The following is a 23,314-nucleotide window of genomic DNA, read 5'->3' on the forward strand; positions in this document are numbered from 1 at the left end:
CTGATTCAGTCTTGGTATGTTCTATGTTTTTAGAAATGTACCCATTTCTTCTATTTTATGTAATTTTTTGGTGTATACTTGTTTCTGGTAGTCATGATTCAGCTGTATTCTGCTGTATCATTTGTAATGTCTGCTCTTTTATTTCTAATTTTATTTATTTGAGTCTGTGCTCTTTTTTTTTAGTCTAGCTAAAGATTTGCCAATTTTGTTTATCTTTTTTAAAAACCATATCTTAGTTTTGTTGATCCTTTCTATAGGTTTTGTGGTCTCTATTTAATTTATTTCTGCCCTGATCCTTGTTTCCTTCCAAGTTTGGACTTAATTTGTTCTTTCTTTTCTAATTTGAGGAGATGTAAAGTTAGGCTGTTTATCTGAGATCTTTTTAATTTCTTAATATATATGTTTATTACTATAAACTTTCCTCTCAGAACTGCTTTTGCAGCATTCTACAAAATTCGATACGATTTTATTTTATTTGTTTCAAGATAGCTTCTTTATTTCTCTTTTGATTTCTTCTCTGACCCAATGATTGTTTAGAACTTTGTTTAGTTTCTACATATTTGTAGATGTTCTCACTTTCTTCTTTTGTTGATTTCTAGTTTCATACTCTATTGGTCAGTAAAGATAGTTGGTATGATTTTGATCTTTTTTTTTTTTTGAGAGAGAGAGAAGAGGGAGAAAGAGAATCTTAAGCTGGCTCCCCACCCAGTGCTGAACCAAACACAGGGCTGGATCTCATGACCCTGAGATCATGACCTGAGCTGAAATCAAGAGTAGGATGCTAACTGATTGAGCCACCCAGGTACCTCATGTATGATTTTAATCTTAAATTGCTAAGATTTGTGATTTGCTGAGATATGAACAACCCTGAAGAATATTCGATGTGCACTTGAGAAGAATGTCTATTCTGCTACTAGTGGATGGAATGTTTTGTATATGCCTATCAAGTCCATTAGTTTTGTTGTTGTTTTTTAAAGATTTTATTTATTTATTTGACAGAGAGTGAGAGAGAGCCAGAGAGCACAAATGGGGGAAACAGCAGGAGGGAGCAGGAGAAGCAGGGAGCCTGATGTGGGGCTCAATCCCAGGACCCTGAGATCATGACCCAAGGAGAAGGCAGACACTTAACTGACTGAGCCACCCAGGTGCCCCTAAGTCCATTTAAAGTGTGTTTCAATTGCAGTATTTCTTTGTTGATTTTCTGTCTAGATGATCTATCCCTTGTTGGTAATAGGATATTGAAGTCCCATACAATTATTGTATTATTGTCTATTTTTCCCTTAAGATATGGTATTAATTACTTAATATATTTTGATGCTCAGGTTTGGGAGCATATATATTTATTATTTTTATGTCTTCTTGATGTACTGACCCTTTTATCATTATAAAATGACCTTTGTCTCTTATTACCCGTTTTTGGCTGGAAGTCTATTTTATCTAAGTATGGTATGCCCACCTTCTTTTCATCTCCATTTCCTAGGAATATCATCTTCTATTCTTTCACTTTGAGCCCATGTATGTCTTTAGAGTTGAAATGACTCTTATGTAGACAACATAGAGTTGGGTTTTGTTTCTGTTTATTTGTTCTTAATCCATACAGCTACTCTGTGCCTTTTAATTGGTGAGTTCAATCCATTTATATTTAAGGTGATTATTGATGTGTAAGGATTTACTATTGTCATTTTATCTTTTGTCTCTGGTTATGTTGTTTCTCCTTTGTTTCTTTTTTCCTTTTGTATCTGTCTACCTTGGTAAGTTGGTAGTTTTCCATGCTGATTTAATCAGTCTCCCTCCACCCACTTTTTTTCCTATATCTCTGCTCTAAATTTTTGCTTTATGGTTAACATGAGGTTAACATAAAACATTTCATAGAGAAAATTGTTGATAGCAGTTTGTCTTCATTTCCTATAAAGATTTCATCTTTTTACTCTTTCCTTTTATATTTTTAATGTCACAAATTATCCCTTTTTATGTTGTGATGTTACTAAGTTGTGGTGGCTATAGTTATTTTAATGTTCTTTTCCTTTAAGGTATAGTTAAGAATTTAATATACTATTCTAAAACCATATTCTAATTCTGATGACTATTTACCACATGTGCTGCACCTAGAGAGATCTGAAAAGAGACCTCAGTGGTTGGGGGAGGGAAAGAAAAGTGAAGTAAGCAGACAAAAAGAACTGCGGGGAAATGTCTTCTATTATCTGCTCCAGGAGGTGAGAATACAGTCCATGAGACCCTCCCACCCCCAACAAGAGGATTCTATTCTCAGGCTATGTGGTCAGGTAGACACCCACTCACTGCCTTTACCCTTTACCTCCTCTGCCAGGAAGGGTGTACTGGCTCACTGGCTCCGTCTTCTCTGCCATCACTGCCTCTGCCACTACCTATTCCACTGACCTGTGCTTGCTCTGCCACCTCCTTTCTGATCCTATACACCCATTTTCTGGTGCACAGGCGGGTGTCCTGGTATGCTGTGCAGAGACACTTTTTTTTCCCATTATGGATTTCTCATTAGTTGTAAATCAAAGGGGAGAGAAAAAAGGAATGTCTCATGCCACCATGATGCTGATATCACTATGAGGAGACTTATAAGACATGACCACATTTACACTGTAAATAGAGTAGTGTTCTAGCAGAGATATCATTTAAGACATTACTGAAATAGACTAGGCAAAAGATGAGGAAAATCTAGATTATAGGCAATGGTGAGAATGGAGACCAAATCTTATATTTTATTTTGTACATTGTTTAGTGTAGTACCTTGTATAGAGATGACATTTGATACATTTCTATTAGTATATTTTCATATATTGTCCATGGCATGTATAACTAAACTTGCTTAATCATTTATATCCCTTTATATTCACTTAAAGGAAAAATAAATTAGGAAAAAATGAATTTATCATGAATGGCCAGATAGTTTTTCTAACTATATCACAGTATTTTCAACCTTGAATATGATCTACTTACTGAGGATAGTTATTACACATTCTATGATGTGTTTATTTAGAACTGCAAAATTTGTTACAGACTGACATAAATCTTTTTTCATTTGTCACTAACAACTTGAAATTCAAGAGTAAAGAACAAATCTTCAAATGACGAGAGAATGTTTTCTAAGAGAAGTCAGCAGACTGTTTCTATAATTATAGTTTTAGCCCACCTCATAATAATAGATAAAACATAAATGTAATTTAAATGCGTGTGTGTGTATATATGTAAATTAAACTGTACGTAGCAGAAAATAAACATCTTATATAATTCCTCTTGAAGATATAATCATTAGTTATGCTTTAGGCTATTTCTTTCCACTATTTAATAAAAGTTATTTGTATGAGATAAATTGTATTAAGGTCACCCTTAAGCCTTAAACTCAATACCTTTAAGCATTATTGATAGCTATTTCTTTCACAAGGAATGTAAAATCCTTTTGTGGGCTAGAAAACGTCCACTTTTTTTCTATCTGAACTGCTATATTTACTATGTTTACAAAGAAGCTAAATGAAACTTTTTCCTTTTTACTTAAAGATTAGATGCTGCTTGTGCTAGAATATCTCAGGTATTAAAATAAAACTCTTCTACTCCACAGTGTCTGATTCTTGTACTGGCCAATAATTTAATAAACAAAACATGACTATTAGACAAAGGCTATTAATGGAATAATTTGGGAACAGTCACAGAACTGTTTTACAGACCAAAAGCCCTGAAAGCTTCTCATGGTTTGTGATCAGGCTACATTTAGTCCCATTGTCTCTTGAGTGCATCTCCTGAGAGAACCTACCCTTGTTTGCTTAGAACAGCAGGATTCTTGAGACCCAAGTCCTAAGAGTGCTCGGAATTTCAGACCGTATAGTCAAAAGCAAGTCAATATGCTTTCCTGTCTCTGTTTCATCAGTAAGATGATAGTAATGGTTCAGAGAATTGAAAGAAAAACAATGATGGCAAAGCATTTTGCAAATACAAGTTCTTAACTGACTGGTCTTTAAGGAAACCTATTAGGCAATGATGACTCTGTAGAGACTCATGTCAAGCCATGATTTTCATCGAAATACAAACCTTCACACGTGTTGCTTACCAGTCACACAAACACCTCCCAGGACAAAAGTCACTCTTCAGAAGTTTACATCTATCAGAATTTGCTGAGCCAAGAGACTAGTGGTCAATGAACAAATGAACTAGAGGTTTGAAAATGCCATTCCAGTGCATGCCAAAAACATGACTGTCTTCAATAAGAATATATGTGATTAATGACTGGTGACAGAAACTAGCCTCACATTGCCCTGAATGGTAACAATGACAATAGCTAAAATGCCATATTATATTTTAAGTGCTTTATAGGCATAATTTAATTTACTTTTCATAGGAACTCCATGCAGTAGGTACTATCATTCCCATTTTTGAATATATAAAAAATGAGACCTCAAAATCATGATCACACAGTTAGGTCAGAAGAGTAACTAACTGTTGGTAACAAAATGGAACTTTAAAATGATGTTTCAAATGGGAGGACATCCAATTCATTACTTGATATTGACAGCATAATCCTGACCCCCAAACTTGACAAAAAGAGCATGAAAGAGGAAGATATGGACCAGTTTTAGTTAGTTAGTTAGATAAATGATAGATACTTAGTTGATAGATAGATGATAGATAGATAGATGATAGATAGATGATAGATAGGTAGATGAAAGACATAGATGATATATATAGATATAGATAGATAGATATAGATATAGATGATATAGATATAGATATAGACAGAAGTTACCAGAAAATTGAGTTCTGTAGAATAATCAAGTTTTTAAACATCATATCCGATTGGAGTTGGAGTGCTTCCTTATGAAATACAAAATAAGGTAACTTTATAATTCCTCCCTTCAATAGGCTAAAAAAGGGGGAAAAACTATTACATAATCACCTAAGATTAGCATTTCCCAATTGTATCTTGTGAATTACATTTAGATTGTTAATAAGTATTCCAAGAAAAGAGGTTCTGGAATTAAATAAGAACTCCATTAGAACTCCATGCTATACCTCCCTTTTGAGAGTCATAGAGCAAATGCATATATTAAATGTTCCAAGGAATTCTGACATAAACAGTTGGTTTAATGGCTTAACCCAGTGTTTTTAAGTATTTTTAACTAGAAAATTCATTTTTATCATAACATATAGTAATATTCTGAAGAATGGGTTTATGAAACACTGATCTAAGCAGATGCTAAAATAGTATTTAATAAAATGCTGTATTTATTCGTGATTGAATATGGATTGACCAATTAGAAATATGTTGTTTCTAAGCTCTAAGAAAAATTATTTCTAGAGAATCATTAGAGAGAATGATGCATAGAAATGCCACCTTTCTTACCAAGATAAGATCAGAAATATAAGTACAGAAATGTGAATAAGCTTGATAATAAAACCCTTTAGAGGTTTACAGGTTGAGATCACGCCTTGCTGAGGAAAAAAATTCTAGAATCACACTATTTGATTTTTCCTTACTGATGTCCCTTGCTAGCACCATTCTGGCTTCACTGAATCTCTATTCTTTGAAAGCTCTGACTTACAAATGGACAAACATGACTTTCCCTAATTCTTTTTGTCCCAGTATAAACAGGCTCACATTAAGTCGAGCAGATAAAGATAATTATAATATGGTTTCACTTATTCGTGGAACATAAGATAGCATGGAGGACATTAGGAGAAGGAAGGGGAAAATGAAAGAGGGGGGAATCAGAGGGGGAGATGAACCATGGGAGACTATGGACTCTAGGAAACAAACTGAGGGTTTCAGAGGGGAGGGGGTGGGGGGCTGGATTAGCCCTGTGATATGTGTTAAGGAGGGCATGTATTGCAAGGAGCACTGGGTCTTATATGCAAACAATAAATCATGGAACACTACATTAAAAACTAAAGAAGTACTGTATGGTGACTAACATAACATTAAAAACAAACAAGCATATATTTGAAAGACAAAAGGGAAATGCATTAAAAGAATGGATACCAGATCTCCAGCAATCTGGTATACAATACAGCTTGAACTTTGAGGTTAATTGACATCACCCTCTTCTTCACTTAGGATTGGAGAGGGCTTGTTCCAAGAACTGGTCCATCTGTACATTGTCATTCTGTCCAAGCATGACTGAAGATCTGCACAGATGGAGTATTTAATTTCTAATCCAAGAGAAAATGAGACCTATTCTCTTTCCTTGAAAAACTAGATTTTACCCTATGAGCTCCATTTTTGTCAGTGGCAAAAGTTGGCTGGAAGGAAGACCCAGTGTTTTACTGAGAGACTGGTGTTGGGAATTTTCAGGCTTCATCCAGGTGTAACCATTAGAATACTCTTCAAAGACATATAACACTCAGAAAATGAGGAGAAGGATGGTGTTGTTGTTGTTGTTTTTACAAATGTTGCCAAGGAAATATGCCTCAGTGTTAAACCCATTTTCTAAACATAGCTATGGAAAACATAGAACTAAGGTAGAATCATTCACACATAACATTTCAGTATACAAATATAATTTTCAGTCTACCATAACACATATACTATATAACAATTATTTAAATAACACTGTCAGGTTGCCAGTGTTATATACTATTTTATTCACTTTATAATAAATGTTGATTTAGAAGATACTCTATGCCAGACACTCTGGCAAGCACTGGGGATATAAAATTGATAGATATTGCTTGTTCTCAAGGTATTTCACTCTGAGAGGACAGGCACACAATTAGGACAAAATGCCTTAAGGGCTAGATGAGGTAGTTATTCTAATCTTGAGAGTGTGCTAAATGCAACTTTGCCTGCAAACCAGTTTTAACAGGGTCAATACTCCTTTTTTTTTTTAAAGATTTTATTTATTTATTTATTCGACAGAGATAGAGACAGCCAGCGAGAGAGGGGACACAAGCAGGGGGAGTGGGAGAGGAAAGCAGGCTCATAGCGGAAGAGCCTGATGTGGGGCTTGATCCCATAACACCGGGATCACGCCCTGAGCCGAAGGCAGACGCTCAACCGCTGTGCCACCCAGGCGCCCCAGGGTCAATACTCCTTAAACTCTAATCCCCATATGGTTCTATCTGTCTTGCCCTTTCTGACCCCCAGTTCCACCCTTCTCCAATTTCTAAAATTTTCACATATGCCCTATGGAAGTGAACAGCTGATCATCAGCATTTTCTTCTACAACTTCTATTTCAATTTCTTCTTCCCCATTTTGTTCCACTGGAAACCTGATTCTCCCCTCCTGACACTGCTTCCCTTGCAGCCCTCTGATGTGGAAGTTGCTTCTCCTATGTCAACATTCATGTCATAGGGACAATGGGTATGGCATAGGGGACTTCCTGGATTCTCACTGTTCTTCCAGAACATCTCACTTCCTGCTCGCTAAAACACCCAGCTTTGACTTTAGTCACCAGACCATATCTCCATTGACTCTTTATTTTAGAGTTGTGTAGAAGAGCCTCAGGTTAATCACTTTCATTTCTTGTAAAGTTTAGTTTCTGATTCATCTCACTTTCTAACTCCTGTCTTAATTTTGGTAGTTCTGATATCCATGAGGATAACTAATCTACTTCTCTGGCACTTTCAGTTTCTTTCTTCCTTTGTACCAGTGATCTTGTCCTCTAACTCACCTCAGTTCTTCACCCCACTAGGCATATCTTAGACCTTGTCATTGCTGAAAAAATTGAAACCCTTTCATAATTCCTACTGCAAATATCCTACTCTTGAACCTCAACTCCATCCTTCCAGTTTACACTTTTCTGCATCCTGACTCCAACAACACTTCAATTTCATCTGGACAAACAATGCATGAATCTTACTGTCTGCCTTGCATGCTCATAGACTATTGCTCAAGCAATTCTCTCCTCTTTCTGTGTAACTATGAGTTTTTTCCCCTCCCTATGCAAAACTCCTTGGGGAAAAAAAATCTATTATCTGCTTTCTCTAAAAATTCTCCCTTTCTTCTTGAAAACACTCCAATTAGACTTTTGCTCCTGACACTGTAACTATTCCTGTCAAGGTTGCCATTGAATTACATGTTACTTAAATTTTATGGTAAGGGCTCTTACTTGACTTACCAGCATCACTAACAAAAGGGATCACTTTCTTCTCTTTAAAATACTTTTTTCTTTTCTTGACTTCTGTTTTTTCTCCTACTTAAGTGGCTGGGCCTATTCAGTTTCCTTTTTTGATTTTTTTCTTTCCAATACCTCCAAATTTTAATGTGCTATTCTTCTACAAACTCTTTCCCATCAACATTTACTCCATAATGACCTAATCCAGTCTCACGCCTTTGATTTCAATTTATATGTTGTTGGCTCCAAATCTTTCTAGCCTTAGGCTTCAACTCTATTCCCAGGTCTGACATTGGAAAAAAAAATACACACACACACACACACACACACACACACACACACACACACANGCTTCAACTCTATTCCCAGGTCTGACATTGGAAAAAAAAATACACACACACACACACACACACACACTTTGTATAAGGTTCTCACTTAAATTCCTCAGTCTTCCAAGCTTATCTTTCCTACAACTTTTCCCATTGGGTAGAAGCCAATTCCATTCTTCTATTCTTTTTTCAGTTCTTTAGGTCAACATCCTTATAGTCATCCTATACTACTTTTTTCTCTCACACTCCAATTCAGATCAATCAGAAAGTCCTATCATTTCTTTCTTTAAAACATGTCCAGAATCATACTACTCCTCATTAACTACTGCCAAACACTTTGTTCCAAGCTCCACTTTTGTTTGCCTGAATTTATACAATAACATCCTAAGCTGTCTCCCTGCTTCTACCATCACACTCTATACCTTATTCTTTACATGGTTGAAAAACTATCCTTTAAAAAATAAGTTAGGTCATGCTCCTCTCCTCAACCTCTCCAAAGGCTTCTAATCTCAAGCATAGTGACAACTAAAGTACTTTAATGACTTATAAGACCCTGCATATTCTGGGCTTTTACTATCTCTATAACCATAACTCCTATCATATTGTTCTTGGTGAAATACATCAGTGTTAAATTAGTTCTCTTGGATCCAATAGGTCCTTATAAATACTTTCCCTATGCAAAAGTATGATTATATTTTCTTTGTAACTGTCTGTGTTGCTAGAGATAAATAACTTTTCATTGTCGTGTGGGCAGGATCTTTATGAAAAACTATACTTTTAAGAGAAAAAAAAAATTAACTATGCTAGGCTGAATTTGACAGCAAACCAAAGTGAATCCCATTAGCCAGCTGGATTTCCTAAATGGAACAGTTAATCCTCTGATAGTGGCAATTCTTTCCGTATCTGTTGGTGACAGTACATTTGAGCAGGGAATATCTAAAAGCAGACAGCCCATGTGAAGGGGTGACAGAGGTTGAACTGGCCATTAACTGAATACGTAAGTTGCTATTCATCATTAAGGTTATTGCCAGTGACTGAAAATAAACCTCAGTGTATATAATTTCTTTTAATCTATGTAGCCACCTTTGAGAAAATTACTGAAGGGTTTCCAAATATCTTTCATGTTGTCATTTTGTAACGTAATTAAAATTAACAACAAAAGATACTTCTATTATTTTATAAAGGTGATTAAGTAACTTACATTACATGATTAAAAGTCTGTAATAACCCTCTAGAGAAATAAATGCTAAAAACATGAGTTGCTTCTATATTTTCAAAGAATAAATCAGAAGCACTAATTTTGCCCCATATTGAAAATAAAAATGTGGTTATTCATAAATATTAGGTTTATCAAGGCAGGTGGGTTTTTTCAAGGATAACACTTTCTTTTAAAAATGGTCCAGTTTTAGAAACTGAAGTTTTGGTGCATTAACAATAGCACATCACTTGGTTTCAGTTGTAAAAAGTGTATATGAAACATTTGGGGATTTTATTACTTAGTTACTCAAAATTTAAGCATAATATTGCATGGTATTCTCAGAAAATATATATATGATTCATCCAAATTGCTAAAATGTCTCCACTAGCAAGTTTATTATAAGAATGTGCATAATGGACCAATCCATGGAATCTCTATGCAAAAATAAATAATGAATGTTAAAAAATATATCTTAACTCTAAAATTTCAGAGAAAATATTAAATAGGCAAGAACAATTCATTCTATTTCCTCAAAAGTTTATATAGTGTCCCCAGTATTAATGTAACCTCCATCACTATCAGCACCTACCACATGCTGTGCTTTAAATATGTCCCAGGCAGGCTCTATTATCACTTTTTATTTAATTCTCACAATAATTCTATTAAGTGGTTATCTTAGTCCATTTGGGCTGCTATAACAAAATACCATACCCTGAGTGGCTTATAAATAGTAGAAATTTGTTGCTTACAATTCTGGAGGCTGCAAATCCAAGATCAAGGTGCTAGCATGAGCAGGTGTTAGTGAGGGCTGTCTTCCAGGTGCAGACTACTGACTTTTTTTATATTCACATGGCAGAAGGGGTGACTTAGCCTTTTATAAAGGCACTAATCCCATGCATGAGGCCTCCACATTCATTACCTAATCACTTCCCAAAGGCTTCACCTCCTAATACCATGACCTGGGGAATTATGTTTTCAAGATACGAATTTGGGGGGGATGCAAACTTCCAGGCCATAGCATTATGCGCTATTTTTAAAGGCGAGTAAACACGTTCAGGAGGTAAGTAAATAGCTCATGGTTACAGAGTTTTTAGAAAGTTGAGTATGTATTGATCTTGGCCCTCAAGGAGCTCTCAGTTTAGTGAGTGAAATTATCTAGTAATGTCAGCCAGACTCAACTAGAACATTGATGGAGGCCAAATTTACTATGCATGATTGGCTTTTTCTTTCTTCACTAACCTCAGATGTTCAGTGTTCTTCCTGTCTCAAGGCCTCCTCTCAGAAATATAGCTAAGCTATTATTGTCATCATCTCTCTAAACTCACTGCTTGTGTACATGCTAGTCATTCTCTTGGATTCCCCTCCACTTTCTCTCTGCCTAACTGCCTTTTCAGGCTGAATTAAATGCTCCTTCTAAGGTCACCAGAACATTCTGTATGTACTTCTATCATGACATTTATCACTGTTGTGTTGGAATAATTTCTGTCTATGTCTCCCTTCCCCCAACCTCACCCATCTGTACTATAAAGCAGGAATGTGAATTTTCCATTTTAGATCCCCATCGCTGAGCACACAGTTACTTTTTTACTTCTTGAAACATTCTCCTTTTTTGGCCTTCTTTTTTTCTTTTTTCTCATCCTGTATTTCACCCATCTCTCCACCCACCTCTCCCCTGGTAACCATCAATTATTCTCTATAGTTAAGAGTCTGTTTCTTGGTTTGTCTCTCTCTTTTGTTTTTTCCTTTGCTCATTTTTTTTGTTTATTTCTTAAATTCCACATATGAGTGACATCATATGGTATCTGTCTTTCTCTGACTGGCTTATTTTTTTGGTTAGTATTGTACTCTCCAGCTCCATCCACACTTGTTGCAAATGGCAAGATTTTATTCTTTTTTATGGCTGAGTAATAATCCAAGATAAATAACATCTTATTTATCCATTCATCTATTGATGGACACTTGGGCTGCTTCCATAATTTGACTATTATAAGTTATGCTGCTATAAACATAAGGGTGCATGTATCCTTCTCAATTAGTGTTTTTGTATTCTTTGGGTAAATACCCAGTAGTATGATTACTGGATTGCAGTTTATTTCTATTTTTAATTTTTTGAGGAAACTCCAACCGTTTTTTAGAGTGGCTTCACCATTTTGCATTCCCAGCAACAGTGCACGAGGGTTCCTTTTTCTTTTTTTTTTCTTTTTCTTTTTTTTTTTTTTAAGAGTTTATTTATTTATTTGACAGAGATAGAGACAGCCAGCGAGAGAGGGAACACAAGCAGGGGGAGTGGGAGAGGAAGAAGCAGGCTCACAGCAGAGGAGCCTGATGTGGGGCTCGATCCCGTAACGCCGGGATCACGCCCTGAGCCGAAGGCAGACGCTTAACCGCTGTGCCACCCAGGCGCCCCAAGGGGTTCCTTTTTCTTAACATCCTTGCCAACACCTGTTGTTTTTTGTGTTTTTGGTTTTAGCCATTCTGACTGGTGTGAGGTGATATCTCATTTTAGTTTTGATTTCCATTTCCCTGATGATGAATGATGTTGACCGCCTTTTCATGTGTCTGTTGGCCAACTGTATGTCTTCTTTAGATAAATGTCTATTCATGTCTTTTTCCCATTTTTAAATTGCATTAATTGGTTTTTGGGTGTTGCATTGTATAAGTGCTTTGTATATTTTGGATGCTAACCTTTTATCATGTATGCCTCTTGCAAATATCTTCTCCCATTCCATAGGTTGCTTTCTGGTTTTGTTGATTTTTTCCCCTCCCTGTGCAGAAGCTTTTTATTTTGATTTAGTCCCAATAGTATATTTTTGCTTATGTTTCCCTTTCTTCAGGAGGCATATCTAGAAAAATGTTACTACCCTAAGCACCAGAGAGATTACTGCCTGTGCTCTCTTCTAGGATTTTTATGATTTTAGGTTTCATATTTAGGTCTTCAATCCATTTTGAGTTTATTTCTGTGTATTTGAAAGAAAGTGGTCCAGTTTCAGTCTTTTGCATGTAGCTGTCCAGTTTTACCAACATCATTTGTTGAAGGTATTGTCTTTTTCCCATTAGATATTTTTTCTGCTTTGCTGAATAATAATTGACAACATAAATATGTTTTTTTCCTGGGTTTTATATTCTGTTCCATTGATCAATGTGTCTATTTTTGTGCCAGTACCATACTGTTTTGAATACTACAGCTTTGGAATATAATGACGTCTGGAATTATGATATCTCCAGCTTTGTTTTTCTTCTTCAAGATTGCTTCAGCTATGTGGGGTCTTTTGTGCTCCATATTAATTTTAGGATTGTTTGTTCTAGTTCTGTGAAAAATTCTATTGGTATTTTGATAGGGATTGCATTAAATATGTAAATTTCTTTGAGTAATATAAACATTTTAACAATAATTGTTCTTCCAACCCATGAGAATGGAAAGTCTGCCCATTTCTTTGTGTTTTCTTGAATTTCTTTCATCAGTGTTTTATATTTTTCAGAGTACAGGTCTTTCATCTCTTTGGTTAAGTTTATTCCTAGATATTTTATTGGTTTTGGTGCAATTGTAAATGGGATTGTTTTCTTAATTTCACTTTCTGTGAAATATTAGTGCATAGGAATGCAGTAGATTTCTGTAGCTTGATTTTACATCCTACAACTTTATTGAATTCATTTATCAGTTCTAGTAGATTTTGGAGGATTCTTCAGGGTTTTCTATATGGAGTATCACATGATCTGCAATAGTGAAAGTTTTACTTCTTCCATACAAATTTCATGTGTTGTCTTTTATTTTTATTTCTTTGTGTTGTCTAATTGCTGAGGCTAGGATTTCCAGTATTATGTTGAAAAAAAGTCAGGAGAGTAGACATCTTTGTCTTGTGCTCAAACATAGAGGAAGAGCTCTCAGTTTTTCCCCATTGAGGATGACAGCAACTGTGGATTTTTCATATATGGCTTTATTATGTTGAGCTATGTTCCCTTTAAACCTAGTTTGTTGAGGGTTTTTATCATGAATGGATGTTGTACTTTGTCAAATGCCATTTCTGCATCTATGGAAATGATCATATATTTCCTATCTTTTCTTTTATTAATGTGGTATATCATGTTCGATTTGTGAGTATTGAACCAACAATAAATCTCACTTGATTGTGGTGAATGATTATTTTAATGTATTGTTGGAGTCTATTTGCTAGTATTTTGTTGAGGAGTTTTGAATCTATGTTAATAAGAAATATTGGCCTCTAGATCTCTTTCTCTCTTTCTTTTGTGGTGTTATTTGGCATTGGTATCAGGATAATACTGGCCTCATTGAATGAATTTGAAAGTTTTCTTTCCTCTTCTAATTTTTGGAACAGTTTGACAGAAATAAGTATTAATTCTTCTTTAAATGTTTGATAGAATTCTCCTATGAAGCCATCTAGCCCTGGAGTTTTGTTTGTTGGAATTTTTTTGGATTTCATATTTAATCTCCTTGCTGTTGATTGGTCTGGTCAAATTTTCTATTTCTTCCTGCTTTAGTTTTGGTAGGTTATATGTTTCTTGGAATTTATCCATTTCTTCTAAATTGTCCAATTTTTGACATATAGGTTTCCATAATATTCTGTTATTTTTGTTTGTATTTCTGTGGTGTTGGTTGCTATTTATCCTCCTTCATTAGTGATTTTGTTTATGTGGGTGCCCTCTCTTTCTCCCTCTCTTTTTCTTTTTTTGATGAGTCATGCTACAGGTTTATCAATTTTGTTGATCTGTTCAAAGAACCAGCTCCCTGTTTCATTTATCTCTTCTATTGTATTTAGTTTGTATATAATTTATTTCTCTTCAAATATGTATTATTTCCTTCCTTTTGTTGTGTTTGGGTTTTATTTGTTCTCCTTTTTCTAGTTCCTTTAGGTGTGAAGTTAGGTTTTTTATTTGAGATTGTTCTTGCTTTTTGAGGTAGGCCTGTAATGGTATAAACTTCACTCTTAGAACCACTTTTGCTGAATGCCAGAGATTTTGGATGATTGTGTTTTCATTTTCATTTGTTTTTATGTAATTTTCGATTTCTCATTTCATTTATTGGTTGACCCATTCATTAATAACATGCTATTTAACCTCCATATATTTGTGGTCTTTCCAGATTTTTTCTTGTGGTTGATTTCTAGTTTCATAGCTTGTGATTCTTTACTCCGCCTTTCCACATTTTCGGTATATGTTGTTATATTTTACATCCATTTATTTTGTGACTCCCCTGTCTGATTTTTACAGAAATATTCATTTTTACTGCTTTTGTGTTTTTTTCCTTTTCATCTCTTACTCATGGTCTTTCCTTTTTAGTCAAATAATCCCCTTTAATATTTCTTGTAGGGTTATTTTAGTGTTCATGAACTCCACTAGTTTTTGTTTTTCTGAGAAACTCTTCATCTTTCCTTTTATTTTCAAGTATAGCCTTGATGGATATAGTATTCTAGGCCACATTTTTCCCTTTCAGTACTTTGAATATATCATGCCACTCTCTTCTGGCTGACAAAGTTTCTGCTGAAAAATCTGCTGATAGCATTATGAGGTTTCCGTTGTATGTAACTATTTTCTTTTGTCTTTCTGCTTTAATTTTTTTTTTCTTTATCACTACTTTTTGCCATTTCCATTTCTATGTATCTCCATGTGGACCTCCTTCGTTTGGATTTTTTTTGGGGGGTGGCGGTAAGGGATATCTGTGCCTCCTGGATCTAGATATCTATTTCCTTCCCTAGTTTAGGGAATTTTTCAGCTATTCTTTCTTCAAATAAATTTTCTGCCCCTTTCTCTCTCTTCTTCTGAGATCCTTATAATGTGAATGTTATTATGCTTGATGGAGTCACTGAATTCCCTAAGACTATTCTTAATTTGCACAATTTTCTTTCCTTTTCTTTGGTCAGCTTTTTACTTTCCATTACTCTGTCTTCCAGGTTGTTTATTTGTTCCTCTGTTTCATCTAAGCTGCTATTTATTCCATCAAGTTTGTTAAAGCTCATTTTTGTGTTCTTGATCTCTGATTGGTTTTTATCTCTCTATTAAGGGTTTCACTGATGTCCTTCACTCTTTTCTGGAGTCCAGTGAGTATCTTTATGATCATTACTTTAAATTCTCTGTCAGGTATATTATCTATATTCATTTCACTTTGGTCTCTTGTTGTGGTTAATTAATCTTTGTTAATTTGGAAGATATTTCTCTGTCTTCTCATTTTGTCTGACTTTCTGTGTCAGTTTCTGTATTAGGAAAGTCAGCTACTCCTCTTGCTCTTAATGATAATAGTCCTATGAAGAAAATGTCCTGTAGTGTCCTTCAGTGCAGTGCCCTGTTTCCCAGAGCTTGAGCTTCAGGGAGTGTCTCCTATGTGTGTTGCATTTGATCTGCTATTGAATCTTGGCTTCTTTTTCCTTCTGTCCAGTTGTCTGCATAGGCTCTTTTTGTCTATTATGGGCAATGTTGGGTCCCCGCAGGGTGGGGCACATTCCTGTCCCTACCACCACTGGATTTGGGGTCCTGCAAAATGCACAAGCCAGGAGATGTGATATTGTCAGGGTTTGTGCTGGTCTTCTAGGGGAGGGGGCCTGCAATACAGGAACTAAGGTAAGAATGACAGAAGTGTGGACACACTGGTGTGTGTGAGGGTGGAACTTGGTACAAGCAAGTTAGATAGCAAGTGTCAGTGCTGCACTGATTCCTGCAGGTGGCTGTTATTTATGCAAGGAGGCAGAGGAGGAAAATGGTGCCTGCCAGCTCCTTTATTCCTGGAGGGGTCTCCTTGTGATCCCTGTCTCTCTGGAGGATGCTCTGAGATGAGCAAATCACTGTCCCTCCTGTTTGCCCCAGCATTTTTAGGACTGTTAGTTCTGTGCTGTATCCCATTGGCTGTTTGTTGTGCTGCCTCTGTAAGGATGGGGACTCTGCTTCTTAACATCCTCCCAGCTCTTCCAGAGCTGAGCCTGACAATTTATGTTCTGCTAGTGGTAAGAACTCATGAAATTCAATCCCTCTTTCTTTCAAAGGCAAATGTTATGGGCATTCGTTCTCCTTATTCATGTGCTCTCCACTGTGAAAGTCTGTTTCTTGCTCTTCTTTGAACCTCTGGGTCCTTCCCCAGCATGAAAGGCCACATTCCTCTTTGCTCCCAGACCACATTAGGCCCTTTTAACCTTCTTCAGTATGGTCTCTTCTCTTCCTTTAGTTGTGTAGTTTGTTTTGGCAGTCTTCAGGTTTTCTGGGTTTTTTACTCTGATGCTAGTGTTATCTAGTTGTATCTGTGTGATGAGGTGAGCTTAGAGTCTTCCTCCTCCACCATTTTCCAGCTGACTTCATTGTCTTTCTTTTTCATATGTTTTTGTTTGCCCCTTAATTTCTTTAATCATTCTTTCTCTGAGTCATTTTTCAAGATTTTGGGTTTGTTCCCTTTTCATTTATTCTCTCTTGAGACATTCTCTACCTGTTTTGCTTCAACTGATGTCTATATGTGAGGGTCCAGCTCCATCTTTGTCTTGGTTGCCCACTGTAGGAATTCACAATTCATAGCTAGCTAAGATAGGATAAACACAGTCCTCCTTGGGAGAGGCTAGTTGAAAAGCAAAGAAGGAGTGACCAGAAAACTAGGCTTCCTTTTAGGTTTCTGGGCTGAAAATAACCAGATCCTAATTGTGGCTCAATGCTATCTTCCAGGGGACAGATGCTTAACTTAAGTTAAACATAAATCCTTAATAGTCACCTACTCCCTGCCTGCAAGTCACGAACATAAATAATTCTAATAACACAATGCCCATAAATGTCACTGCCCTTTTTATTAAAACTTTATATTCCTTCTTAATCTTGATTATTTGATTGTATGCATAATAAAAATGGAGGTAGAGTTTGGCTTGGGGCCTTTTGCCACTAGAGTGGCTGGTCCCCAAGCCCTCTCCCTTCTCTCACTTAAGTGTCTGGAGTAATTGTTTCATTCACCATCTCAGGGATTGCTGCTCAAACCCGACAACCCACTAACATAACCTTCTGGATAATTCACAGATATTTTATCCTTAACATGTCTAAAACTTAACCATTGATCCTCCACATCCCAGAGTTATTCTTTCTCCCATGTGTGCATCTCAGCAAGAGAATACTCTTTACCTAATTGCTCAATCCTTCACACTTCACGTCAAATATGTATCAAGCCATGCTGTGTTTGCCTCCAAGGTAAACCTCAAATCTTTCTTTTATTTTTTCTCCACGACCAGCACTCTAGTCCACACGACCAACTTTAGTCTCCTGAAGTACTAATGTAGTCTTTTAATTAGTAATTCTGTATCTACTCTTGCTTCTTCCAACTCATTCCACACAGCCTGGGTAAAACTCCTGAACTCTACATAAGATCAGGTGACTCCTGCTTAATTCCTTCACTATTGTTCTTAGGCTTAAATATAAGTTTTTTTTAACATATTGCATTTGAATTTGAGTGTGCCCACCCCCTTAGGTCATCCTGTTCTCAGTTCAGGGAAGAAGAAGAAGAAGAAGAAGAAGAAGAAGAAGAAGAAGAAGAAGAAAAAAACAAAAATGTGGAAGGGAGGAGGACAAGAAGGAGGTGGAGGAAGAAGAAAGGTTGCTTATTTATTCCATTTATGTGTGTCTTTTATCTTTTACCCTGGTCTGAACCAATGGGACTACATCTGTGAAAATTAGAATATATTATCAATTCATAATTTTCATTCTGGATTCTTGTTTTGGAAAGTTGTACTAATCAGTTGTATTAATATTAAATATAGAATATATAGAATATATTAATATATATAAAGTACATTATATATATATATTAATTGCAGAGAGGGAATTTAAGATTCTATTTTTTCTATCCTAATTGAAGGTGTCATATGTGTTTATGAGAAGAGTATGGATCTGAATTGCAGTATTTTCTTCAGTAATATGATATTCTGTGATTTGCAGCTTCGTGGTCTTTAACCATTTATTTTTGGGTCTTTTTCATTGATAAATTTAAATGCTTGCAGAGAGATCAAAAGAACTTCTGTAGCTGCCAAGAAAATCAGAAAATATTCATTCTCCGAGAGCTATATATTTATGTCACTCTTTGGAAGACCTGATGAAAATAGGCCTAAGTAACACTCCTAAGCAACTGTAGTTTTATCTGTGATTGCAATCTCTCCTCTCAATCTTCAAAGGAATTTTGATTCGATGAATGCCTGTGTGTAACTATAAAAATGGAAGCATAGAAAAATGGTCATAGAATGGCAAATGACTCTCATGTATTGGGACTTTTACTGGTCCCTTGGTCAGGATTAAGAAAAATCTACATTGAAAATACATCTTGTAAGTTTTTGTCAAATTTCTTACTGTGGATAGAAAAGAGGCCACCCCACAGAGGTTCTGCCACTTTAGAAGGGTATGACTCTTCATTAGCATATTTTGTATCTCCATTCATCCACCCACCCATCCATCCATCCATCACATTTATTTACCTATTTGCTCATTCACAGGTGTTTTCTGAGAACCGATTTTGAACCAGGAACTATGCATGTTACTAATAAACAAGGAGACAATATTCTCTTGACTCAAATTCCCTGGTGCTCATAGTCTACTGGGGAAAATGTAAGTCTTAAACTATTCACCAAATTTAATTAATTCCAATCGTAGCAAGTGGTACGGTGGGTAATTAGACGTTCTTATTGAAGTGCACAATGAGAAGGGGTAGCTAACCTGGATGTAAATTAGGAGAATTTTTCCTTGGGCAAGTAATATTTTACTGAGACCTGGTAACCAAAAGGACTTAGTTAAACAAATCCGAGTAGAATATGAGTGGCTGTGAAGAGAAAGTGTTCTGAAAGAGGGGAAAGCCCATAAAACATCTCTCCAAGTCAGGAAGAAACATAATGCTCATAAAAAGTTTCCTTGTCTTTCCAAGCTTCTAGAGACTACCCATATCCCTTGGCTTCAGGCCCCCTTCCTCAATTTTGAATGCCAGCAAAGTTGTATCACTCTGTGCCTTCTTTCTGAAGTCTCACCATCCTCTAACGCTCCTATTCTGCTTCACTTGTCTACTTTTAAAGACACGTGATTATACTAGATGCCACAGAGATAATTCAAGAAAATTTTCCTTAATAGAAGGTCAGCCAAATACCAGTATTATTCCCATCTACAACCTTTTGACATGTAAGGTACCATAGACAGATTCTGGTGATTAGGGCCTGGTTATCTTTGGAGGGCCATTTTCTTGCTTACCACTGTCAGGAAAAATCTATAGGAAGGAGAATGAACTCTGCTTAGTACTGATTGATTAGATGTGGTAAAAGATAAGGACAGAAGTATAAAGACTGACTTTAGAGGTTTGGGTTTAAATATATGGAAATAAGGGGAGAGGAAAGATGGTGGAGGAGCAGGGGGCCCTATTTCAACTTGTTCCTTAGCTGAATATCTACCAAACCATTTTGAACATCCATGAAATCAGCCTGAGATGTAAAAATATATATCTGGATCTCTACAAACAGAATATCTCCAGCTTCAAGGTATGAAGGGGGGAGAAGTGATTCTGCATGCAGGTATCAGAAGATAAACAGAAGGGTGAGGGAACCACCATAGGCTGGCACTGGGCATAGACTTGCAGACTGGTAGTGGCAGGGAAAGGACTTTAGTCCAACCCTGACAGGATCCAGGAGCTGCAGGTCTGTGCATGTGAACTGGAAGGGCAGCTTGCAGTATTAGAAGCACAAAGGACAGAGACATGCCCAGCCCTGGGATCCACCTCTGGGTGTGTTGCTGTGGGGTGCACAACTGGAAAGGCTGCAGTTTTTAGCAGCACAGACAGAAACAGAGACTGTGTAGTCCTGGAGAGCTCAGTGAAGAGCAGACTGTGATTTCCCTGTTCTGAGACAAATTTGAATGTAGTCACTTCTGCTCTGACTCTCAGAAGAGATGCAGAAAGCTGCCAAAGAACAAAAGCCCCAAGAACTAGTTTTCACTGAACCCCCCCTCAACAGGGGGCCGGGCAACTCTGCTCAAGCAGGGTTGCCTGAGTAACAGTGCAGCAGGCCCCTCCCCAGAAGACAGTCTGGAAGAATAAGAGGATGACAACCCTAGGTCCCTATGAAACAGGTGCATCATGCTTGGGTTTGGTTAATAATTTGCATTCTGTACATTCCCTCAACCTCCCCCCAAAAGAATGACTAAGAGGAGGAAACCCCAACAAATAAAATAATCAGAGTCTGCGGCCTCTGCCACAGACCTAAAGGATACGGATATAAGCAAGATGTCAGAAATAGACTGCAGTGTAACAATTATGAAGTTGATATTTAGGCTTGGGAAAAATATTAGCAACAATACAGAATCTCTAAAGGCAGAAATGAAATCTAATCAGGCCGAACGTAAAAATGCTATGAATGAAATGCAGTCTAAGCTGGTTACTCTGACTTCCAGAGTAAATGAGGCAGAAGAATGAATTAGTGAGCTAGAAGATAAGATGATAGAAAAGAAGGGAACTAAGGAGGCCTGGGAAAAATAGATTGAAGCCCAAGAGATGAGACTAACAGAGATTAGTGATGTCATGAAATATTCCAATATCATAATTATTGGGATCTCTGAGGGGGTGGAGAAAGAGAGAGGTCTAGAAGATATATTTGAGCAAATCATAGCTGAGAAGTTCCCTAATCTGGGGAAGGAAATAAGCATCCATGTCCAAGAGGCAGAGAGGATCCCTCCCAAGATCAATGAGAACATGATGGTACAATTCCCAAATCTTAGATCCAAGGAAACAATCTTGAAAGCAGCTAGAGGGAACAGATTTCTTACATGCAGAGGGAGGAACATCAGAATAACATCAGACCTGTCCACAGATACCTGGCATGCCAGAAAGGGTGGGCAAGACATATTCAGGGTAATAAATGAGAAGAACATGCAAACAAGGATACTTTATCCAGCAAGGCTGTCATTCAGAATGGATGGAGAGACAAGGAGCTTCCAAGACCAGCAGAAACTGAAAGAATATGTGACCACCAAGCCGGCCTAGCAAGAAATATTAAGGGGGGCTTCTATAAAAGAAGAAAGACCACCCTAGAGTAATATGGACCAGAAATTTATGACAGAGACAATCTATAGAAACAAGGACTTCACAGGCCACATCATGGCAATAAAATCATATCTTTCAATAGTCACTCTCAACATGAATAGCCTAAATGCTACCATGAAATGGCACAGGGTTGCAGATTGAATAAAAAGACATGACACATCCATATGCTGTCTACAAAAGACTCATTTTGAACCTAAAGATACATCCAGACTGAGAGTGAGGGGATGGAGAACCATTTTTCATGCCAACAGACTTCAAAAGAAAACTGTGGTAGCAATTCTCATATCAGACAAATTAGATTTTAAGATAAAGACTGTAGTAAGAGATACAGCAGGACACTATATTCATTCTTAAAGGGCCTATCCAGTAAGAAGATCTAAGAATTGTAAATATTTATGCCCCCAAAATGGGAGCAGCCAGCTCCATAAACCAACTGTTAACCAAAATAAAAAAAAAAAACATATTGATGATAACACTTCAATAGTAAGAGACCTCAACAATCCACTCTCAGCAATAGACAGATCATCTAAGCAGAAGATCAGCAAAGAAACAAGAGCTTTGAATGACGCACTGAACCAGATGGACTTCATAGATATATACAGAACATTCCACCTTAAAACAACGGAATACTCATTCTTCTCGAATGCACAGGGAACTTTCTCCAGAATAGACCACATACTGGGTCACAAATCAGGTCTCAACTGATACCAAAAGATTGAGATTAATCCATGCATATTCTCAGACCACAATGCTTTGAAACTGGAACTCAATCACAAGAAAAAATTTTTGAAGTAATTCAAACATGTGGAACCTAAAGACCATCATGTTAAAAATGTTTGGATCAACCAGGAAGCTGGTTCTTTGAAAGAATTAATAAGATCAATAAACCACAAGCCAGACTTACCCAAAAGAAAAGAGACCCAAATTAATAAAATTATGAAAGGGAGAGATCATGACTAACATCAAGAAAATATAAACAATTATTAGAAATTATGATCAGCAACTATATGCCAATAAATTAAGCAACCTGGAAGAAATGGATGACTTCCAGGAAACCTGTAAACTACCAAGAATGAAATAGGAAGAAATTGGAAATCAGAAGAGACCAATAACTGGTAATGAAATTGAAACAGTGATCACAAACGTCCCAAAAAAACAAGAGTCCAGGGCCTGATGGATTCCGAGGGGAATTCTACCAAACATTCAAAGAAGAAATAATACCTATTTGCCTGAAGCTGTTTCAAAAAATACAAACAGAAGGAAAACTTCCAAACTTTTTCTATGAGGCCAGCATTTCGTTGATCCCAAAACCAGGCAAAGAGCCCATCAAGAAGGAGAATTATAGACCTATACCCCTGATGAATATGGATGCCAAAATTTTCAACATGATCCTAGCCAATAGGATCCAACAGTACATTAAAAGGATTATCCATCACCACCAGATGGGATTTATTCCTGGGATGCAAGTGTGGTTTGACATTCACAAATCAATCAGCGTGATAGAACACATTAATAAGAGAAGAGACAAGAACCATATGATCCTCTCAACTGATGCAGAAAAAGCATTTGATAAAATACAGCCTCCTTTCCATATTAAAACTCTTCAGAGTGTAGGGATAGAGGGAACACTCCTCAATTTCATAAAAACCATCTATGAAAAGCCCACAGCAAATA

General features: G+C 36.6%; 1 protein-coding gene across 1 annotated transcript in view; it reads right to left on the bottom strand.

The window, feature by feature from the left end:
• The window catches only part of CNTN5 (contactin 5), a 1,363,322-nt gene that overhangs the window by 207,201 nt on the left and 1,132,807 nt on the right, over window positions 1-23,314 (bottom strand). The window lies entirely within an intron of this gene.

The sequence above is a fragment of the Ailuropoda melanoleuca genome, chromosome 8 (genome assembly GCF_002007445.2).
Source record: "Ailuropoda melanoleuca isolate Jingjing chromosome 8, ASM200744v2, whole genome shotgun sequence".
NCBI classification, from domain to species: domain Eukaryota; kingdom Metazoa; phylum Chordata; class Mammalia; order Carnivora; family Ursidae; genus Ailuropoda; species Ailuropoda melanoleuca.